The 23,044-nt window shown below is 37.7% G+C and overlaps 1 protein-coding gene across 17 annotated transcripts in view; it reads left to right on the top strand.

Moving 5' to 3' along the window:
• Positions 1-23,044, top strand: part of EPB41L2 (erythrocyte membrane protein band 4.1 like 2) — a 121,815-nt gene that overhangs the window by 16,717 nt on the left and 82,054 nt on the right. The gene's annotated exons all lie outside the window — the stretch shown is intronic.

Raw genomic sequence — 23,044 nt, forward strand, 5'->3', positions numbered from 1 at the left:
CGTGGGAAAGAAGATAGTTTCTAAGCAAAGGGAAAAGGAAATTGTCTCATATTTATTAAATCCTTTTCCTATCAGGAAGTATGCATCAGGATTATATGCTTGGCAAGCAAGAGTACATATTTTGGCACATACTTCTCTCTTTGTAACTTTAACAGCCTGCCAGCATTGCAGGCAACACTAGCAGCAGTCTGTGTCCCAGACAGTTTTGATTATAAATCCCAGTGCCTGCATTGGGGGAGAGAGCTCCATGGGGATGGGGGTACTATTTGGTCTCCTTGGCTCCTTTTCCTTCCCTAGTGCGCTGGTGAAAGAGAGGGTAAGAAGTAGCTGGAGAAGGCAAGAGGATGGTTATGCTGGTAGTAACCCTCTCTGTATCCTAGTTAAATATCCTGTGAATATTGCCGAAATTTGAGGTTGTTCCAGGCTTGTTGTGATGGAACCAACGGTCTGCAATCTAATTGTATTTGAAAGATCTTCTATAAACCATTGTTTGAGTGCATCAGCCCCCAGAATTACAAATGGCATTGCCTACACAGGCATTCCAGAAATTTTATATGCAGTCTTTTCTTGCTTGTCAAATGCAAAGTTGATTGTTATTTCCAATTTTTAAGTATATGGCTAAATCTTTTGTAAAGCTCCTCTCAGGCCAAAGTGTCGCGAACTTTAGTCCTCAGTCAGTGATCAGATCTATATTGATAACTGTGCCATTTAATGTGACAGTGGCTTCCCCATTTGCATAAGAATGGGGCAAAAACAATTGAGCATAGTTATGTTTTCTGTTAAAACCTTGGGTGATAGTGACGACTACGCTATTAAAATATTTCATTTAAAATATTTAAGCTAAAACTTCTGAAGCGTGGAGAGGCAAATGATGAGAGTAGGTGCACTTGCATAGGAAAGTTTCTGGGGGAAAGACCGGATATCCAGTATCCTTTGGTTTTCAGGAAGTCTTTGGTATCTTTTTTTTATGCATGTTTTTTTAGAAACTCCAATTTGTTAATATAAATGTTTAATAAAGCTTAATAAGGTAGCTAAAGTGTTACGTTAACACAGTTTGAGTATTTTATGTAAACATGTTTTAAATAATTTGAATAGAATACAGTTCTGAAATTTTATGAAAATGTTCCATCTACAAATAATTTTATCATCATTCTGTGGAATGAATATGAAGAGTACCAAGTAATGGAATCACATATGTCTTTCCAACTTATGTCTTCAAGCAAATTTTATTGTATTTAAAACTTGCTTTAAAATGTGTAAAGCTTGCGTCCTAAAATCTAGTATATTCCCTTTAATGTTAAAGTTAATTCTTCGAAGTACTGGAGACAAATGTGTAAGGAATATTTTTAATAACTTGTTTGACTGTAAACTGCTTTTACGGAGCAGTTAAGTACATATTCTGGTTTTGGTTAAAATGTGTTGATTTTCTTTTTTTTTGTTCTGTGTTTTTTAAGAGAGACTTTTAAAGTCAGTCAGTTTTCTCAAATACTAAGGAGGTATTTAGGTTTTGAATAGCATCTTAACATAAAATGGAAACTTATCTATTGATGATGTTCACCACAATGCATAGCTTACATGAAGTTTATTTTAGTGGCATGTTAATTCCCTATCTACATATTTAGCTGTGTGAAATGTCTGACAATTACAAATTGTTGGTGCTCAGCTCAATTTTATCACATATGTGTTAGTCTGCGGTTTGATCTCAAAAGGAGCTTTTTAAGTCTGCAACAAGCAAAGCTACAAAGACTAAAAACTTTGGTTACTGTGCATATAGAAGCTAGCTGCCGTAATTCAAAGGAATTGGATTAACACAGCAATGTATTTGTTTTTCTTCAAGGGAGCACTGAACTGCTGCCAATAAAAGGACTGTTGAAATAACTGTAGAGTTATATCTATCTGTATATGTGGTATATCTGCCACATGTGATGTGTTTTGTATCTTACTAGAATCAAGGTATTAAACACAACTTAGTCATGAAGACAAAGAAGGGTTGTTTTTTTTTATTTAGTGTGAAGTCTGAAAATTGAGCTCGTAACTTCACTAATGTGTCTATGCTGCTTCCTGAAGATACTCATAACACTAGATTTCTCTGTATGGATATTCAAAAAGTAGATTTCCAAAGCCAGTACCACAGCTTGTAAAGCTTGATCTTTATCTCTAGACATCTCTTTTGAGGCAAGGAATCTCATTTTTGAGGGCTTGGTATTTCACAAGAGATGGTAGTCATAGACAAGACAAAAAATACATTACTATTATTACTTGCCTTAACCATGTCATGTAGTTCATTCATTAAGTTGGTATGAACTAGCAGGAAAGGGTTATTGTTTATTTTGTAGATTATGTCTCTTGTCTTTATAGCATAAAAACAAACAGAAAGATTTGATTACTTGTAAAAATTCTTTTGGCAGTAATTCTCATTTAGGAAACTTCTGCCACTGTGTATGCTTTCCCTGTATCCCCCCTCTGTCTTACCACATAAGACTGTTGCTTCAGCTTTCTCCACACTTCCTATAAAGACAGAAATATTGTTCTTTGTTTATTTTATTTAGCTGTTTAGGTGGCTTCTCCCTAAATTTGGTATGTGAAATAGTTCATTTTAGACATCAGCTAGGGAGATGCATCTTAAACCAAAATCGCAATGAGTAATTGTAGCCTTCCTAGATGGTATGAAACATACTTCTTCCAGGTATGGAACTGCTGTTAATTCAATTTTTTAAAATTAAACTTGATTAGGAATGGGCACATTTGATGTGCACTGCAATAAAAAAAGTTGTAAATTCTTTTTTACGGGTATCAGATGATGTAAGATTTAACTGGATGGATACCATAGTTTAAAAAAAAAAAATGGTGCTATCTCGCCTACCAATGCAGTCGTACACCTGTTTGGTATTCCTTTATGAAAGTAATAATGCTGCTTACTTTATAATTAGACACAAAAATAACTTTGAAATTACTATTGAAAATACTTTATGCCTATGGCATAATTCTGAATAAACTACAAAGCTCTTAATGACTGACAGATTGTGGAAAATAGAGAATAGTTTTTAAACACTTAAGAATGAACCTATGGCTGAGAAATTCTGGCAAGTAACAGATAGTGCAGATATCAAGAGCAGTATTGAAGGGAAAATGCAGATATCATATAGTAGTTCTTAAAATTTATGTGGCCTGAGTGTGTAAAACTCAGGTAGCTGATGGCAGCAGTTCAGTTAAGTGTAGCTGTAAACAGAGACAGCTGTAAAGGGATGAAGAATTTATAGTATAGCTTTGTAGAGTAATTGGAAGCTTAACGCAGAAGAATGTCTCCTGAGGCACTTCAGGAGGTTCCAGTGAAATAATTCACTGTAATAATTTCAGTGTAGCTGGAAACAAACTCATTTAATTTTGTTTTGCTCTAGTAGTAGTGTTAGCCTGATTTCCTCCTCTATTTGCCCTTACCCCCCAAAAAATGAAGTTTGACTGAAATACCTATTTTCAATTAAACACCTGTGAGAGCTGATAGGAATGATTACACAAAAGTTTGCCAAACAGCTGCTTTTTTTAACTAAAAGTTAATGTTGGGGGCAAAGTAATAGTTTTAATATTTTTGGAAGGAGAAGGTATAGACCAAGATTGCCCTTGTTATATGCTTTGCTTAACTGTCTTTTGTCACAGAATTGATACGTAGCGTGGGGGGCTGATAAGGGCAGCAAAACCTCAGCCTAAAACAGAAGGATGAGATTTGCTGGGTGGAGGCTCCGTGCTTTGCCTGCTTTGGCACAAGAGCTGCTGGAATGGCTCAGGGTGCTGATACTGAGCGAGGTCTGCAGCCCACGCCTCTGCCTCTGCGCCTTGCCCCATCCTGTATTGGTGGTTGTTAGCTCTCTGTTGTGAGAAGCAGAGGCATGCGAGAGTGAAGCTTTATTCTTGCAGTATCCTTACCTCTTTCTGTTCGCCTGCCTGAAACTGGGCAGATTTCTGGGAAGCTGTCAAAGGGTGGATATTTGGACTGAGAGGATGCAGGAGCACAGTGTGAGGGCAGTGGGGCTGGAGTCACTGTGCCAGTGAGGCTGGGGAGGTCACTGGGGCTCCTAAACTATGGGAGGAAGGATGGAAGTGGGAGCTAGTGCTGCTGTGGCAGCAAAAATGAATTTGACGGAAAAAAGTTGGTCTCGTCAGTACTGTTGAGAAGCCGTGAATTTGTGCTGCTCTGTCCCTAAACTTTCAAATTAATTAAACGGTTAGTGGGTTTACTCAGTCACATGACTTGTGTGTTTTAAGAAAATAGACAAATCTTGAAAAACTAAATGTCAGCTGTGTTTAAAAGTGCCTGTGTGATTTGCTTTTGAAAATGCATTCATAGTAAGTGATATCATGCATGTCCTCTGATAGCCTCGCTTTTCTTTAAAATGTTTTCCTTTATTTCTTTGTCATATCAAGATGCTAGAAACAGGAGAAAAGGTTGGAGGAATCTTGAAAAGCTCTAGTGTTTCAATAATGTGTACAAAACTTAAAGCTAAGGTAATTTGAGAAATGTGGTGCTTGGCCTATGATACTGCTGTAGCTTGCTGTTGGAATCAGATGAACTAGCCAAACCAGTAAATCCAGTGTGTAGAAAACAGTATTCTGGAAGAAGACCTCCTTCAACAAATACTTTATAATCAAATAAATATGCTAACTACCAATAAAGGCAATGCAGAATAACTAGTTTAATACTGGAATAAAGATGGTTGTGTCGTGACAATAGAAAAAATTTTACTACTAAAAATTTCGCATGTCAAAATTGCTTCTTCCTAGTATTTCTGGAGGTACTAAATGTTAACCTTTAAAACTGTTTTCTACTTGTTGTATAATACAACCATTTAAAGAGAATTTATCATTAGTATTTGTTGTGCCTGTTGTGGTGAATACAGTTAAATCCAGTTGGTGGCCAGTCACAAGTGGTGTTCCCCAGGGCTCAGTATTGGGGCCAGTTCTGTTTAATATCTTTATCAAGGAACTGGATGAGGGGATTGAGTGCGCCCTCAATAAGTTTGCAGGCAACACCAAGTTGGGCAGGAGTGTTGATCTGCTTGAGGGTAGGAAGGCTTTACAGAGGGATCTGGACAGGCTGGATCGATGGGCCGAGGTCAATGGTAGGAGTTCAACAAAGCAAAGTGCCGGTCCTGCTCTTGGGTCACAACAACCCCATACAGCGCTACAGGGTTGGGAAGGGTGGCTGGAAAGCTGCCTGGAGGAAAAGGACCTGGGGGGTGTTAGTCGACAACTAGATGAATATGAGCCAACAGTGTGCCCAGGTGGCCAAGAAGGCCAATGGCATCCTGGCTTGTATCAGAACTAGTGTGGTGAGTAGGACTAGGGAAGTGATCGGTCCCCGTGTGCTTGGCACTGGTGAGGCCCCACCTCAAGCGCTGTGTTCAGTTTTGGACTACTCTCACTACAAGACAGACATTGAGGTGCTGGAGCATGTCCAAAGGGCAACGAGGCTGGTGAAGGGTCTAGAGCACAAATCTTAGGAAGAGCTGAGGGAGCTGGCGTTGTTCAACCTGGAGAAAAGGAGGCTGAGGGGAAACCTTATTGCTCTCTACAGTTACCTGAAAGGAGGGTGTAGCGAGGTAGGGGTCGGTCTCTTCCTCAGGTAGCAAGCGACTGGACAAGAGGAAATGGCCTCAAGTTGTGCCAGGGGAAGTTTAGATACTATGAAAAATTTCATACTGAAAGGGTTGTCAAGCACTAGAACAGGCTGCCCAGGGACGTGGTTGGGTCATCATCCCTGGAGATATTTAAAAGGTGCGTAGATGTAGTGTTGAGTGACGTAGTTTAGTGGTGGACTTGGCAGTGCTAGATTAATGGTTGGACTTGATGATCTTAAAGGTCTCTTCCAACCAAAACGATTCTATAATTACTTGGTTGTCAGTCTTTGGGTTGCCCTGCCAATGAGTTCTGAAATGATCAAATGCATCCACTGTAACTTTTAATGCATGTAGTGCCATATCTCATTTTCAGCAATACAGTATGCCTCAAACTGGAATTGATTATAAACTTACACTATACTCCAAAGGCAGCCTCACGTTAGAGATATTGAAAAGTCAGTCATTGCAAAGGAAGGCACTGGGCGTTCCAAGATAAAATAATTTTTCCTAGAAAATTTTATTTCTGAGGAATAATTTTCTCATTGTCCTGTGGAGTTTGATGCAAACAATGGCATTGTGTCAATCTGTTAGAATTTTGAAAAGTAGACTAGGAGAATCTATCTTACTTTCAATACAAGTCTAGGCACTTTCTTCCCCCCACCCCCTTATAGTAAGTATTCCTTTAATTATTTTGAAAATTTCAGAAGTACCCATCATTTTAAATAGACGTTGAAACAAATCTGGTTTAACAGTCAGTAGGAAACTGAATTGTTCACAGTTGTCTAGGGCCATCCTAAAGTAGTACTGCTATTGAAATGACAGGCTTCTATGCTGTGTGAGTTCACGCCAGAATTGTTGTCTGTCTGAGAACCCAGGAGTCACACATCCTTCCTCAGAAGGAGAGGGAAGCATTGGCAGTAGCTAATGGGTGGGAATGCTGAGCGCAGTGCATCCCCGTGGACCCACTCTGCCATTGCTGAGTTCTGGGATGATGCTGTGATGTCCCTATGACTAGTGGGGATTCAGGTGACCATGTTTGCCACTGTGATAGCCTGATACCGATAATCAACTTGGAAGAGGAGCCACTAGGCTGCTGGGAGCTACATTTGCTGTAGTTGCGGACTGGCTGGGACCACGTTGTTGCTCAAGGGGTAAAGTGGAGTTAATTGGTTAGGCTTTTATAAGTCTTATATAAATAAGTTTATCTTATGCTTAAGTCCACAGAGACATTTCTGAAAAACAAAATTGCTTTTCAGACTTAATTCTGAAACTCAAGACTTCCACAGAAGTGACAACTGGCAGTTTCTGGGAGTTTAATAATCTATATTAAATATCTGTATGAGTTGTATATAGTGAGGTACACGGTCTGGCTGGCATCTGTGCTTTCTGATAGGAAACAACTTACTTAGGGAGGTAGCAGGGGCATAAAATTAAAAACTTAACAACCAACAACCAAAACCCACCTTTTTCTGAAGAGAACCCCGATAGCCTAATTTTGGGTGAGCTTGATGGGGTGGATTTTTGTGTTGCTTTGCCTTATTCAGAATTCACATCTATTAATTGACAAGTAGCAGAACTGCATTTTTAGTGCATGAGTCCGAAACATGAATTTTTCTGAATTAGAGATTCTAACCATGGCAAAGGCTTGGTTTATTTGCTAGTATTTGCTTATTGAGCTAGTATGTCTGACCTAATTGGGTAGTAAATTCCAGCTTTTGTTCTCAGCCTTTTCTGAGTGCTCAGCAGACTTTAAAACTGAACGTTTCATGAAAAATTGCTTCTCATCAACTCCTTTGGAAAATTCAACAATAGTAACCTTTGGAGCCTGAAAAGGTTTCTTATAAAGTATTTGCTTTAATTAAAAGTTACTTCAGTTCCTTCAGGTAGTTGCAGTGCTGCTCTATTGCGTTACAGTTTTGACACCTGAAAGTTGAATGGTGTAGTGATTTGTAGCTTAGTGACAAAGTAAGCAGAAGTTTTGCTATATTGGTCTTTTATTGCTTATAAAGAAATAACTCAAAGTATAGAATTTTCAGCTAACTGGAAAAAGTAACATTTCATGACATCAAACACTTGCAGAGGTTAAATTAAATGTCTTTAAATGGGGGAATAGTCGTGATGCTCTTGATACCAGTTTTGATGTATATAGTATATATACTTTCTTAGACATGCTTCGGATTTCTTATGGAAGTCACTTAATAACTTTCATTGTGAAAGCAGTTGCGCGCAAAGCAAGTTTTCTTCTAGCAGCCAAAAATTCACTTTAAGACAAGAAATACCTAAGTGTCTGCCTAGTACATTGACTCTATTAATTAACTGGAGTGCATTGTATTAACAGATTGAGTGTCCATGAGGAAGACTAATTATACTCTGACTCATAGTCAAATCTTACTGCAATAAACAAAAACTTCCTCTGGTTTGTCTGGGAATCTTTTCTGGCAATGTTAAAGAAATACTCAATCTCTCTACATTGTGAAAATTGCATTGCTGTTTTGGTCAGGTACATTGTGGAGCACAGCATCATACAAACCAGAGTGTGTTCCAAATTGTCAGCATCTGCAGTTCTTCTGCAGTTTTTCTCCAGATAAATAAGTGGAGCTTTGGCAGGATGTCAAGTGATGTCTGCCATGTCTCCCATGTAGGTTACCCATAGCATCGTACTGCTGCCAAAAGGATGGGTGGGTGAGGCTTCTGTAGTTTGCCAAGGACCTTCAATGTCTGAGTGCTCACAGTAATGCTTCTTTACTTGGGTTTCTTTTAAAACTTAGTGGTAGACCACTTCTAGGTTTATTGCATATCCTGACTGAAAATGTTAAAGCTGGAAACTGGGCTTTTTTTTTTTAACACTATATTTTTAGTTATACCCTCTTCTTAAAAGGGAAGAGATGAGAAAACTTTAAGGAGCTGAGTATTGTGCAGGTGTTCTGCATATGGCACAAGAAAAGGCACGATTCAATGACGTACTCTATGTGAAATTATTATTATTGTTTTTCAACCACTCAATTTCAAAAACTAACAGTTGAAAATACTTACAAAGCTTTAGTATTCACGATAATCTGAATTATTTTCTGACTAGTCTTTATTATACTAGAAATTTGTATGATGTCTCATGTAGGAGAATATTTCCTGAGGAATTCTTGGCTAGTTGAGAGATAGAAGAGTATAGTATACGCGTGTGTGCAAAAATTAAAAAAAAAAGTGTGTACGCATGTGTCTGGTGTGTGTGTGTGTAGCTTCTGTGGTACTCCTCTGTCTGTTAGTAACTACTAATACATAATAATGAGTCTTGGATTAACAATGTGTTAACGCTATCTCATAGCTGTTGCTAATATTGCTTGCATGACTTCATTAGCCTGACTGTGTGAGTAGGGCTTGTTAAACACGTGCAGGTGTATTGATCTGATTACTACTTTGCAACTCGTGATTGTTGCACAGTCCGATAGTGCCCAAGCCTTAGTGTTCCTTCTGCAGCTCCAAACAACTCCTGTACTTCCAATAGCAGCTATGCTTTTAGTCTTTCAACACAAACAGCTATGTTACTTATATCAGAGGACCTGTCAGCTACTGTGATGATATCAAGATGACGGTTTCCTCCCTGAGCACCTGATTTGAATGAGATATTATTACTGTAATTTAATATTAAAATTTGAAGTTGTAATTAGCCTACTGTCTGTGTAAACGTATGTTGAAGTAAACACTAAAACTATTGCTTGAAGGCTTCCCTTTGTTTCTCCTTTGAAAGTAGTATGAAAGACCATGAGACTTCTGGATTTAGCCTATGGATAATCAGAGGAAAGCAACTTGTTTGTTCACAAACTTTCCAGCAGCTCTGTAATAGATCTCTCGTGGCTGATACATGTGACTATGCTGCTCATAAATGGACCATGCTTGAGTGCACTGATGATAAAATAAATGAGTGGATTATTTTTCACAATAGGCTGTTATGACTGACAGTGATTAAATTATGAGAGATTGCAGAACACATTCTTTTAGTGGCTACAAAGAGAGTTGTCTGTTCAAAGCAGCAGAGAAAGTACACTGCGTTTCTGTATTCTTATTCTGAACGAGTAAAGTGGTGCAGAAAGGGGATGCTGAGCACCGTGACAGCAATATAAGTTGTCGAAGTCCTAGTTTCAGTTTTGGTGAGCATTAGGATGTTTGAATTGTTAGCTGTTAAAGACTTGGAATAGGTCCCCTGGGTCATCAAGAATTGAAAGTAAACACATAACATGTTTCAAGGCCTTTACAAATGCTATTGAAAGGTTGGTTTGGTTTGTTCATCTTAGTACTTTTTAGGGAATGTGGCCCCAAAATCTCATTCATTTGTTGTATGAAAAAACACTTGTATTTAATGTAGTTATCCCAGAAATGTATACCTATTCATGTTTATATCAGAATTTCTCAATTAAATTGTTTACAATTTCTTTCTGATGTAGCTTTACTGTATAGTTCAGGTTTCCTCATCCAGTGGTAGGGGAACTCTGAAAGTTGCTGTAGCTCTTGCACTACAGCAAATGAATGAACTTAATGTGTGTATGTGTGTTTATAACATGCTTTTCTTTATTTTATGATATAATTTTTAATCAGAAGTAATGTGATGCAGAATATTCTGTAAGGCAAGCATATTTAGAGACTTCATTAAAAATTAACATTAATCACTTCAAGCATCTTGAGCTGTTTTGATATTTTTTTCTCTTTTTTTGCATAAACAGAACTCTTATTTTGTGTACTACAATATATGATGGGCAAATCGATACTGATTGTTGTTGTGGTGACTAGTGGAAAAATAATACGTCAGTTACCATTCATCCTTTATTTATATGTTTTTATACTCTTTTCCCATGAAACTTCCAGAAAGAGGGCAAATGGAGTTCTGCACAAAGTGGCAGAACATTGTAGTCTGTTAGTATCGAGTATTACGTGAGCTAGGGAGTAGACATCTAAGTTGGCTGACATGGTTTACCTGAAGTAATATTACTGGCACAGATATGACTTAGTTTGTCTCCTCAGTAAGCATTTGTAAATACATTTCTTCTACTACGGTGTCTATTTTTTTTAACCTAGGAGATGGGGAGAAACAGAAGAGTGCTTGCATGCCTTTATATGCAAAAGCAATGTAGGTATTGACTGAAACCTGAAAAGGACTCTTTTCATGGGGAATCACTTTTCCAGTGTACTTTTTGTTAGAGTGAATTAGCATTTGTTATGTATAGCTCACTTTCTAATAAGTCTTTACCTGCTATTTTGTAGATGCTGTTTTTCAGGCTTAATGTGTTTAGTGAGCTTTGTATATTACTTTTTTCCTGTACTGGATCTTGTGCAGACTGATGCAGGATGTCCCTCCTAAAATGGCTGTTCCATTTTATGGGTATATATTCAGTTAAGACTTAACCAAATGATGCGGGTCATGAAAGTATGCAATACAAAGCAGCAGTGCTGGTTGCTGATTGGGGTGAGCCTGCTAGGCTTGGCACAGCACCCCACAGGCTGCCTTGTTCTGTGTGTCAGCCTCCATCCTCTCCTGACACCTGACTTTTCAGCTCCTGCAGCAAAAATGATGAAGCAAGAGGTGGGCTGTGCTGTCTGGCACCCTTTCTCTTGTTCCTTAGAAGTGGTGTGTGTGGCACTCCAACAAAGTGCTGGAGCAGAGCTCTGTTGTGTGGAGAGGGGCTGCCAGCCTTGTGAAGGGTAGTGTTGGCGTCAGTATCTCAACATACTGAGGTGACATGAATGGATGAAGGGAGTGTAGCAAGGAGAAAGGAACATTCACCCCAACTAACTTTTTTTTGTCTAAAATATTTAATGTTATTGATAGATCTGGTGGTTTTGAAATACATTCTGATAGAACTGTTGGGAAAGATGTAAATTTACTAGCAATGCACATTGCTAGTAAACAGGGGCTAATCTGTGTGATCTGCACTGTGCAGAGCACTAGAACAGCTAGATTGTCGCTTCTTTTAGCTATAACTATTTGATCTGAAAAAAAACCCCAAGAAATCTTAACAGGAGTGACAGGCTGAGAAAAACACGAGCTTAAAATAAAGGGTTGTTGCTGTTCAGTCTAAGTTCATCCTATAGTTCTACAGCTCCAATACAAAGGGAATCACTTGCTTGTGAAGTCTTCTGGCAAGATGGAACTACCACTGGCTCGTGGACAGAACTGTTCCTGTTTTATAGCTATTCAGCTGCAGAATTTGTATGAAAAGTTTCCTTGGAGAGTTCATGATGCTGAAGGTGCAAAATGCACTGGATTTTTGTGTGTGATTTGCATGAAGGCCAATAACTAGGAAATGAGTTAAGAGTTCTATTGAGACTCCACCCTGCTCACTGAGACGCTTTTCAGAATGGAGCACCTCGTTCAGTAATGGATTAGTCATTATTTTCCTTTTCGCCCACTAAGGGTACATACGTGATTTCAAGTATGAAAAGAAATCCCCCTATTTAAGGGAAAATCTGTGGTGCTGCTCAATTTAGCAAACTTGTCTAAGATCAGAATAGGATAATGCGTATTAAAGCCATGTTCTGTTAAAGTTTGGGTTAGAACAATATGGAGATTTGATAATGTATCCTGCAGGGATCAGAACTCACTGTATCTTCTTGGCATGTGTAATTGCCTACTGGCGATATCTAGGTTAAAGCTAGGAAGGGTCTGTTATCGATGTAGTAATCATGCATCTTGTTCATCCTGGAAACAGATCTTTTGGCTCACTAAGGGCATCTTTAACTCAAGATTTGAGTTAAAATACTCTTATTTCTGCCTATTGATGTAGCTATGAGAATTGGCCAAAATACCAAAAAAAGCTGCAACTTGGGCTACTGGCCCCAAAATGTAGCAGTTGCATCTGAATTTTACAGTTCTTGTTTCATAGCCATTGTTAGTATGTGAAGTAGTTTGGTTTATACAGGCATGTAGTTGCTGCTTTGAGACACCAGAGACTACCACAACAGTAGCTATAAGACTAAGTTTTATAGAGATACATGATTTTAAAAATGAAAATTTTGGATAAGAAATTCTTGGCTTTAATTTATTTTCAGTACCATTTTTTTGAGATATAGTTAGGTCAGCCAAAGGGTATGTAAAGTACTGATGCTTTTCATTAGGTGCTGATCTAAATACAAGTTCGTGTGCTGATGTATATGTTCAGAATTGTGATATAACATCTTCTTTCTGAAGCTCTATGTAGTTTAGTTTGGGAACTAAATGATTGTTGTTAAGTATTGATGCGAAAATAGATATTTGGGCACAAAGCTTGAATTCAGAAGAGGGACAGATCAAATTCCTGTTGGATACATCTGTACTAATAAACCAACCCATGCCAAGCTTCTACCAAGCCTGGTAGAATCTATAATAATATCCCATCTTGTTACCCTTCAAAATAGGATGACAGGCTGTTAGAGCAGTGCTAGAGCTGTAAAGAACAAATGGAATTATCCGATAGGTGTGTAAGAGACTAGGGAGTAGGAATGGGGCAAAGACCTTGCTGCTTTGTGTACTTTAAGTGACCGTGTATTAAAATGCCATTAGCCTTTTCAATGTTGGCAATTTTTAAAAGCATGCTGAAAAGTAGAGAGAAGAAAACTAATTTTGAAGCTCTTACATAATAGTTTTTAAATATTTTGACCTGTTGAATTTACAAAAACTAGTTTACCAACAAGAGATTGAGATATTTAATATAAGAAGTACATTAACATGGGAAAAACAGTGGGGACCTGTGGGCTGCCTAACTTCTGAAAAGGAACATTGTCTTTCGAGTCTGGTTGGAAGCTGGGCCTGAGACACTCAAATTAAAAAGCCGGTCACTATGTTTTAGCAAGCATGATTAGTTTTGAAATCAGATTTGAGGACAGCGATGCACTTTGTACACGTCACGTCTGTAAGCAAGCTGTGTATCTTTGCAAAACTTCTATCTCACTGATGTAGTTTTAGTGTTCTATGCCATCTTTTGAAAACAAATTTCAACTTCATTCTAAAAAGTATGATGCATTAATCGCAAGTAAAAAATAATTATTATCATTCAACATCATAAAGTGAAGTTAAGACTAAAAATAAGTATATATTAAGGTAAATAACAACTTGAATGTGTGGATAATTGTTTGATTACCACAATCATTTGGCAGCAATGCCAAACGTAACATTAGCCTTGCATTCTGCTAAATAAATCCATTTTACCAACTACTGAACAAAAAGAAATGGATGTTTCTTGAGAAAAAAACATGAAGACATCTATGTGCAGACATATGCACGCAGTTTGATAGAGCGTTACTGCCAACGAATTGAAATCGGGATGTATTATTAAGGTAGTTTTATCTTCAAATTAGTACAACCTGTGTGTCTAGTCAACCCCGAGAAATAAGGCCTTTCCACAGGCAGTGCTGACCTTTAGAGATAAGAAGTTTTTCACCCCTTATTGATTGGACTTGATCCATGAATACTGGCTACAGGGCAATTGATTTAAAACTAGGGTGTATAATATATTGGGATACTTATTCTAGTTGTTAAAAAATACCACAATAAACTCTGTTTCAGTCCACGAAGTAGTCAGTTCTAGCTCTATTGAGAACATAAGTCAAAGTTGGCATGTAAACTTGCTTCGCCATACATGGAACTTTATTGTTCCTGGTTATGCTTTTTCAGAAGAAACCCTCACTTTATTCCTGAAAGATTAGACTGGCTACTTTAGAAGGGCTTCACAGATGTCTCCAATGACAACTTTGAACATTTTTGGAAAGTGGCTTTACAGAATCTTACGGTCACTTCATTAATGAACTTGGAGATTTTTAACGTTTTAAACCCAGCTGTTGGATCTGTTTGAGCACCTGTGACTAAAGTAACCTAAAAGAATTTTAAAAACACACCGACACAAACCAGGCTATTTCTTTATAAAGTTACTTCTTTTTTTTCTAAACAGTGTTTATAAATACTAGCTTTTTTCCATCGACTTAATTTTTAAACCTTAAGGGCTTTTCTTGGATCACTCCCAACAAAGTGCTCAGAAATAGAAGAAAAATTTGCTATAACACAACTTCTTAAAATTTGTTTGCATTCCTCTTATTCTTGCTGTGTTTCCTGAAGGGATTAAATACTAAGTAGAAGAAATACCGCATGGCTTCCAAGAGACTTCAGTATTTTTTTCTTTTTCTGCAGGCCTGTAATGCTAGGAATTAGTGAAAAGACAAATGGCATCTCTCCCTCTTACAGTTTTTCTTTTGATAATTGATTTTTGTTCCTGCTGGGTTTATTTTAATTTATTAAAGGATATACTAAGGATTAGTTAGAGCCAGTTCTTAAGGTAGTGTCATGGTTAAAATTGAGAGGAAAAAGAATCTGATATTTCTACCACCTCTGCATGAGGTCTGCAAACAGTATAACCTGCTCTGAGTTGAGTAGTGCGGAACATGTATTTTTTCCGAAACTTCTGTATTCGTTCTTCGAACTGGACAATTTACTCCTTAAATAAATGCAGTCCTCTATTAGAGCAAAGACGAGGGATATTCTTTGTCTGCTGGGCATGAGCAGATTGCAGCTCTCCATGTATCTTAACTTGTAGACAGATTGACATAGCCCGTGCAGCACAGCATGCTGCTTAAACCCTGGCTCAGATTGAGCAGTCATAAAATGGATTGGTGACTTAGGCTATTCATCCCAGCCATGACAGTTTAAAGGAGGTCACTGACAACGTCAACAGAGCGTACAATCCTTTTCTTCTAGATAGGCTTTGCCTTTGGTTTTTTGTCAGGCAGATTCTTTGAGAAGTATTAAGGCCTTCCACTTTCATCTCCATTAATCAGGGACTGTTCTGGAAGAGACTCCCGATGAAAAGAGCTCAAGTGTTGGTTTTTGATGCCTGTAATCTTTTCAGTTAGGGAATGTGGAGGTCTTCATAGACTATGGATCAAGAACATTACCAATTCACATTTTTCAGAACAAGATACCTCAGGAGATTAGAGCAGAAAAATCTAGTGATTTGTATCATTCTCAGGTTTGATTATCTCTTTGTTCTAAGAGGATTTCTGTTATTTCCCCAATTATCGGGGATGTTGAAAACAGTAATGAACATGTGTTGTGATGCACAGAAAAGGAAGAACCAAATTTTTTTTTTTTTTCAGCCTCCCAAGACATCTTTGATACATTTGCTATACTGGTTTCCAGTTGCTTTTGATAGGAAAAACCCCACCCCAATACTAGGTAGTAGTATAGTTCTGATTAAAAAATTAGCTGCAGAAATACATTCTCTATTTCTGAAGCTGTTTCATTCATATTAAATATTTGACTCTGGCATAATTTGTGATTAGTTGAACAGCTTTTCTGTAGTACATTTGATTTCTTTGTTTGGTTTGGTTTTGATTGGTTAGCAAATGTTTTTGATTGTTTCCATAATTTTGCGAACAGCTTATTCTGCTTGTTCTCCTGTGGATATGATTTGATAGAAAAATCCAGCTTGCATATTGCATCGCTTACATTCTTTTTGTTCAAGTGAGGTGATAAACTGTCAGGATGTAAGCCAGTCCTTTGACACAGTTTGGCACCTGGCTTTCTAGCAATGGTGATGGAATTAAGAGTGGAAGGCATAGGACTTAATTGATAATCAGGAAGGTTCTAAAAAAAGTAAATAAGATTAAGTGAAGGTACAAGAGGGGAGGGAGAAGAAAAGAGGATGAAAGAGATGTTTACACATGAAACTAGTATGAAGCGAGAAGGGTGTCTGTGTGTTGCAAATGTTGAATCCTACACATCACAGCTTAAAAAAGCATTGTTGCTATGTCTTGGGAATTTTAGGGAATCTGTTTCCCATTGCAGGATTATGGAACATTGTGCTCCAACATGATTGTTTTTTCACCATTTCCATCTAAATGTCTCTTTATCATATGGCTATATATATATATATGTATTTGAAAGGTTTATCTATGCATCTTAGCATAGGGTAACGCAAGCTGGTAATACATTTTCAAAATAAGAATTATATAAATAACTTCTCAATTTCTTTGAAATCTTTCTGTATCGCTTAGCATAGTTCACATTTCATGTGAAGTATGGTACAATATTTTGGTTCATATGGCTTATGTGGGATGAAAAATTATTTTGTCTTTTCAACAATTTGAAACTCTTATTTGGAAGTCACACCAAGCGTGCTATACAGATATCTTAAAAGGAATGCCTTAAGCTACATTTCTGTTTCTCTGTTCCAGTAAGCTTACTTTAATCTTTACAATTTTTATCTCAAGTGTTGCAGTATATTTTGCAGATATGTGCAGTCTAAAATCCATTCTCCTTTGTTAAAGACGACAATGAAACATTGTTTTAATTGGCAGAAGAAATGTATGAGAAATGCCGCAGTTTTTCTGTGTGGAAAAAAGACTGCTTATTCATTTTGCTTCAAGTATTGAATTGTTTCTGTGGAAATGTGGTCATGGTGATTAATGAAGTTGCAGGGAATCACTTGCTGACAGCAGTACCTCTTAAAAGGAATCTGCCAACATGGAATTCTTTCTTCACCTGTTGTGGATGAGAACGTGGTTCATTTGTGTATAACTGGTTAATTCTAATTCCATTGAATTGGAATGTATAGTTACTGGTGTCTACCTCCTCCAGACTCGGATTTGACCTCGGATTTTTAGTGATGTCATACAAGCATGAATTAGTTTGGACTGTTCAACAGGAAAATGTTACATCACTTGACAAGAACTAACTTTTAGCTTGTATAATAGTTATTTCAGTGGAAATTGAGCTGGGAATGCTTCTGTTCCAGGCTATAATTTTAAAAGCAAAAAAAGTTCATTTCATAACTCTTTTTATAGTTTTCATAACTCCCACATAACCCAGTACTGACACTCCGTACATCTAATACAATTTTTGTGCATGTCTAGAAGATGTAGTAATGTAAACGGATTAAAAAGCCTTGTCTCCACTTTCTCTTTTCTCTGTGAAGTTTGGAAGTATTGCTATTGTCTAAGCAAAACTAAACTTCTCCTGTGGACTGTCACCCTTATATTTTTGGAGGGAACTGACCTCAGGGTTTCAACTGGAAATAAATGAGAGGCTATGATGTTGTTTCCTTACGTGGAATATCTAGAAGTACTTGAAGTCAGTATGTAAGAGAGGAGGCCTTGAGACCTAGTTTTATTTTGGTTCTACTGCTGTTCCAGTGAGCATGTTTTGGGTGTCATTTCATAGCACCCAAGTTTCTCTATCTGTAAAATTATTTTCTGTCAAAATCAGAAATATTTTTGTAGACTAACCAATTTTATAACTACCACAAAACAGCTTATGTCTTCAGATAGGTATTTTAGACAGGTGTTTGATCTTTGAGCTCTTCAACAAAACGTAAATAGGATATAATTCATGGTGTGTTTTAAAACCAGAAATAAGCTTACTATGGAGGAACTGGTGAGCTGATGATGTAGTTAAATTGTTGAAATATTGTCCCTCAAGCCTTGGTATTGAATGGCACCAAAACACACACAGACATGTAGATATGCCTGAAAAACAGAAGTGAACTAGTGAGAAATCTGTCATTTTAGGTATTTGGGGATACAGTAACCCAGCCTTTCCAGGAAGTCCTACTTTTCACTTAATCCATTAGACAATCCAAACAAGCTTCTGCTGCTTAAAAATAAATACATACATAAATAATTACAAGTGCAAAGGAAGAAGCACTCTGCTTAAATCTTACAATAGAGGAACAGGTCTTGAAACTTGTTGTAAAGTTAATGTACAAAAACAAAGAAGCTACTGGAAAAGTCTTAAAAATATTGCCTCTTGTGAGGCATTTGATTGCATAGGAAAGAGATTTTAGTCTCTTAAAAAGACATTCTTCTGTGGAAACAGTATGTCATAAGGGTAGTGGGTTTAAGGGTTCAGCTTTTCCCACTTTTTCCCAAAGTGCATTTGCCCTTTCCTGCACAAATACTTTTGTGGTTAAACAACTTTACTAGCAGGATTTTATATGTGAGGGTGAAACGATAGTTGCTGGATCTCCTGCGGCCTAGCACATGAAGGACCAACTCTTGGAGATCATGTGTTCTGTCCGATAGCCTCTACAATGTAATTTAGCCCATACCGGGATTCTGGTGTCTTCCCACCCTGCCCCCCGCTCCCGCCTCTGCAGTTTTTTTGGCTGTTACACAAATCATGACCTTTTTTCCTGTTTTGTCTTCAGTGTCTGTTTCCTGTTTTCTCCTTCCCTCCCCCACACCATTTTTTACTCCTGACATTCTCTCCAGTGGTGTCTTTACTTTCTTTCAGTGTTAGCTTGTTTTCCCAAGTTTTTTGTTCATAAAAAAAGGAAGAGAGAATTGAGAGCTATAACATAAGTCCTTCCCTTTTACTGTGTTTCTGTATCCACACTTCTTGATGAATGTATTGAAAAACAAAACTCAAGTCTGTCATACGGATGTATTTCTCCCATCTTGACAGAGATGTACACATTTTCTAAGTACTAGAAGTTTTCACTGCTTTATTTTTTGAGGATCCTACGTTTAGGTAGACTTCTAGAGTAGCACGTCCCAGACTATATCCGGACCAGAGCTCCAGTTCTTGGTCTCTGATATCTCACTTGGGGAACTATTGTACAAGTAGTCTGGATTTCTGAGAGAATATGATAGCATTTCAAACAAGAGTCTGAGTCTTTTTTTGGTTAGTCTGTGCTTCCTATGGCTTCCACACAGGAATATGCTCTTGCCAAAAAAGAACAGTTAACCAGTATACCATGGTCAAGAAAAATTAGTTTGGTCTGTTTATATGTTTATACCAGTTCTTCCTTTCTTCTTGCCTTATATTTCAAAGTACTTCAGAGGTGAATCCAGAGTTAAAGAAAATTTGGATAGGGTGGGGGAAATCCATGACTGTGAGCTCAAACATGGTCTTGGATATAAGTTTAAATGCCAGAGGCATACCCACGGAGAACAGCAGTACACTTGAGGGTAAATATGCTTTCAAGCATTTGTTCAGTCAGCATCTAAACTGATGAGCCCAAAAGGAGGCAAAGAAACCCCCAAACCCATGCAGATTCGGAGTTTAATTCAAACAAATAAGTCTTTTCTTTTTGGCGTGGAGTTCATAATGTTGTGCTATATGTGTTTGTGGAATAAAACTGGTGATAAATTGCTGTCAACTTGGATATGTGTTTTCCTAGGACTGTTTCAAAGCTTTGAAACTTCTGTGATTATATGGAATGAGAACTGAGAATGTGACCCAAGAAGGCAGAATAAAACCTCTACTTAATTTGGCCTGAAAGCTTACTGTAATAGCACACCATCCCCAATTGTATGTGAACATTAAAAGGCTTTTCTGCAATGGGTGAGGCTGCTTTGGTAAACTGTACTTTGTGATGTATATTTATATGGGAATGGCATTGCAGTCGTGGTTTGGCAAGTCACTGTCTGTTTTTCCTTGTCTACAGGACAGTTCTAAATACTCCTCCCCACTCTGTTCTTGGTGTTCACAACTGAGTTATTCTTTTAAACCTTTCTTATCTGTCGTCTTTCTCTAAGTCTCCAAAGAAAACTTTGTTTAAATAGTTACTCCCTTGGGACTTTCATGCATATCCTGTTATCTGTTTTATATTACAATCTTTCATGCTGGGAATGTCCTTCCAAAAAGCACAACACAGCTAAATCACTCGGATGACTAACAAACATGCTAAGTGCTGAAGTCCAGGCACAAAACCAGAATTATTAGCATAAAATTATCTTTTGCCTTCTCCCCCCCGAGTTAGTATTATTAGACTTGTTTCTCACCTTTAGGACATCCTTTAATTTCGTCTAGCCCGGAGATGTTGCAGTGATGGAAATGTTGTTAGTGGTGTAGCCATTGCTATGAAAAGCGGGAAACTTTCAGAAAGTTGCTGATATTTTCACTCATCTAATCAAATACCAGCATTCGGAAGAGCCTATGGGAGTGATGAAGTTTTGGCTGCTGATTTTATTTGCTCAGCTAAGAAGCATCTCTCTTTCACTGTTTTTTGTTGCTTGGGATTGGCAATGTTATGCTCCCACAAGAGCAGTAGATGCATACTTTTCCCGAAGAGCAGTATTATCTGTAGTATCAATACTTTGTTATATATTCAAGTAAACATAAGTAGGAAAATGTAAAGCAGGATACTCCAAACATCATTTTAGGTGCATTCTAAATTATAATTCTAATTATCTGGGGGGGTGGGGTGGTGATAGGACACCATTGAGCAAATTGTTTCTGCTCTTTCAAGGGAATACTTGTGTTCCAGTAGCACGTAAAAGACTCAGCTAGCTTGTGCTAGCTACAAACATAAAGATTAAAATGACAGCGCAAGACATGTCAGGCGGCTAACCTCTGAGGTTTGGGGAATGTGGGATAGCTGGCAGGGAATATGGAATAGCAATTATGCATTGTAGCTGCAGTTGTGACTTACCATGTTTTTAACTATTCTATTTTTCGTTTGTTTGTTTTTCATAAAATATGCTGTACAATCAATAGCCTGGATTTGTTTACTTGTATGCGTGTCAAGATTTCTGCAAGTCCTTCAACAGTTGATTCACATACTGGTAGCAACATACCCAGCAAAGAGACCACTAAAACTTACCTGCAGAAATCCAGAAATATTTCACATATAGCTTGAAACTTTGCACTTACTTGGAATTTGGTTTAACTTGTTTAAGATTAATTGCCAGGGATGCCATTTGACCAAGTATTTCAAACGGAGTTCATTATTGATAGGAAGTGGTGGCAGTATCAATTTTTGTATTTCAATTTGCGTCCTGCTTCAGGAAAACTGACATAAAAAAAAATAGAACCAGAAGATTCTACAACTGTTGCCTATATATAATAATTTATAATTTTAATGTCACTTTTTCCAAGTTTTTTGCTTCTCTCAGTAATGTCCAAACATCAAGCAGTATTGTTAAACTAGCATGGCAAAGAGAACTGTTGTCTCTATAATGCTTGTATTTGACAATAGCAAAAATGGAGTGCACTTTACAGTTGAAATACAGAACTGATGTTGCTGCCAAAAAAGGCACTTCTGTGGCTGTGTTTACACCCTGAAGCTTTGTAAACAACGTTTGGCTGTTGAACTCTATTCTTGTACGTGACAGAGCAAACTGTCTTAATGCATTTGTCAGTTGGTTTCTGGCCATTGTTCCTAAGTTGGATTAGCTGAAATAAAAAGCCAATAGGCATTTCGAATGTGATCTCAGTAGTGCCTGCGTCTGTATGACGTTCAGCCTTGACATACTGGTGAAATAAAGTTACTGGTTTTATCTACTTATGAAAATTACTTGCGAGTGTGTTCTGTTTGTAGGCATATGTGGGTAGTATTCTACCAAAAACACAGTTTAGTCAATTCTCATTTCTTATTCCTGACCTTGAATCCTGGTATTGCAGTTATTTCCCTCATTTGCATGCTGTTGTACATTTCCTAAACGTGTGAGATGGTAATAATTCTCTATATGACTTCCACTGAAGAGGAAATGGATACTTGTCAAAACAATGATGTGTGTCTGGGATTCCAGCGTCTAGGAGCTTTATTACACTGAGGGCTCTCAGTTCGTAGGAAAAAAATAATCTCAGTTACTAGTACGTTATTTTTCAACCCGAGTTGGAAAGTGCTTTGATTAACCATGTTATTGTAAGTGCCTTGGAAGCATACTTTATGCAAGAGTAAACTTAATGTTTTCAGTATAAAAAAACCCCTGGTTTTAATCTTGCCATTACATTGTAAATAGAATCAAAGATGGAAATGAAAAATCTGTTGTGGCATCTAGAAATCATTCACAACCAAATCAGAACAAGCTAAATAATTTACAGAACCCAAATAGATTCCCCCTTCCCTGTGGAAAAAATGAAATGTTTGCCTGTGCTTCAGTGGAATTGTGGCACTGTTATAGAAACAGCCATTTGGTGAGGTGGGATGGGGTGGAAGGAAGGGAATGGAGATTGGAGAGGACGACATTGCTCAGAGCAAATGATTGTTTACTGCTGTTTTTAATCTCTATAAAATTGTGGTTATCATGAGTGTTTACTGTGAACAGTCAAACCCCACTGTAAACTTGCAATGTTGATTTTAAAGATAGGGAAGAGACTTTTCTCAAACTGTTGTTCTTAGTTTGTTGGACAGATAACAGGAAAACAGAGCTGTCTCTTGACCCATGCTCATTTTCTGGCTGCTGGAATGAATTTGGAACTAAATCCCGGTTTTCCACTGAGCATGCCCTTCTCAGCGGTGTCAGGGCTTGGGTGGGGTCACTCTTGTTCAATACAGCTTTTCAAAAAGACTCTGGGATTCTTATCAGCTTACAACATTTTTTTCAGCACTGGGGAACAGCACAAAACTAGCTTGACAAACAGATTATATATGTGCATATACGCTCTGGCAAGGAGAGATTGCTTGATTTGAATTAAGTTCCTCTGAGATTTATTTTTTTGCCTTGATGTATCAGTATTTGTAGATTGAAAATAC

This window comes from Chroicocephalus ridibundus, chromosome 3 (genome assembly GCF_963924245.1).
Source record: "Chroicocephalus ridibundus chromosome 3, bChrRid1.1, whole genome shotgun sequence".
Classification (NCBI taxonomy): domain Eukaryota; kingdom Metazoa; phylum Chordata; class Aves; order Charadriiformes; family Laridae; genus Chroicocephalus; species Chroicocephalus ridibundus.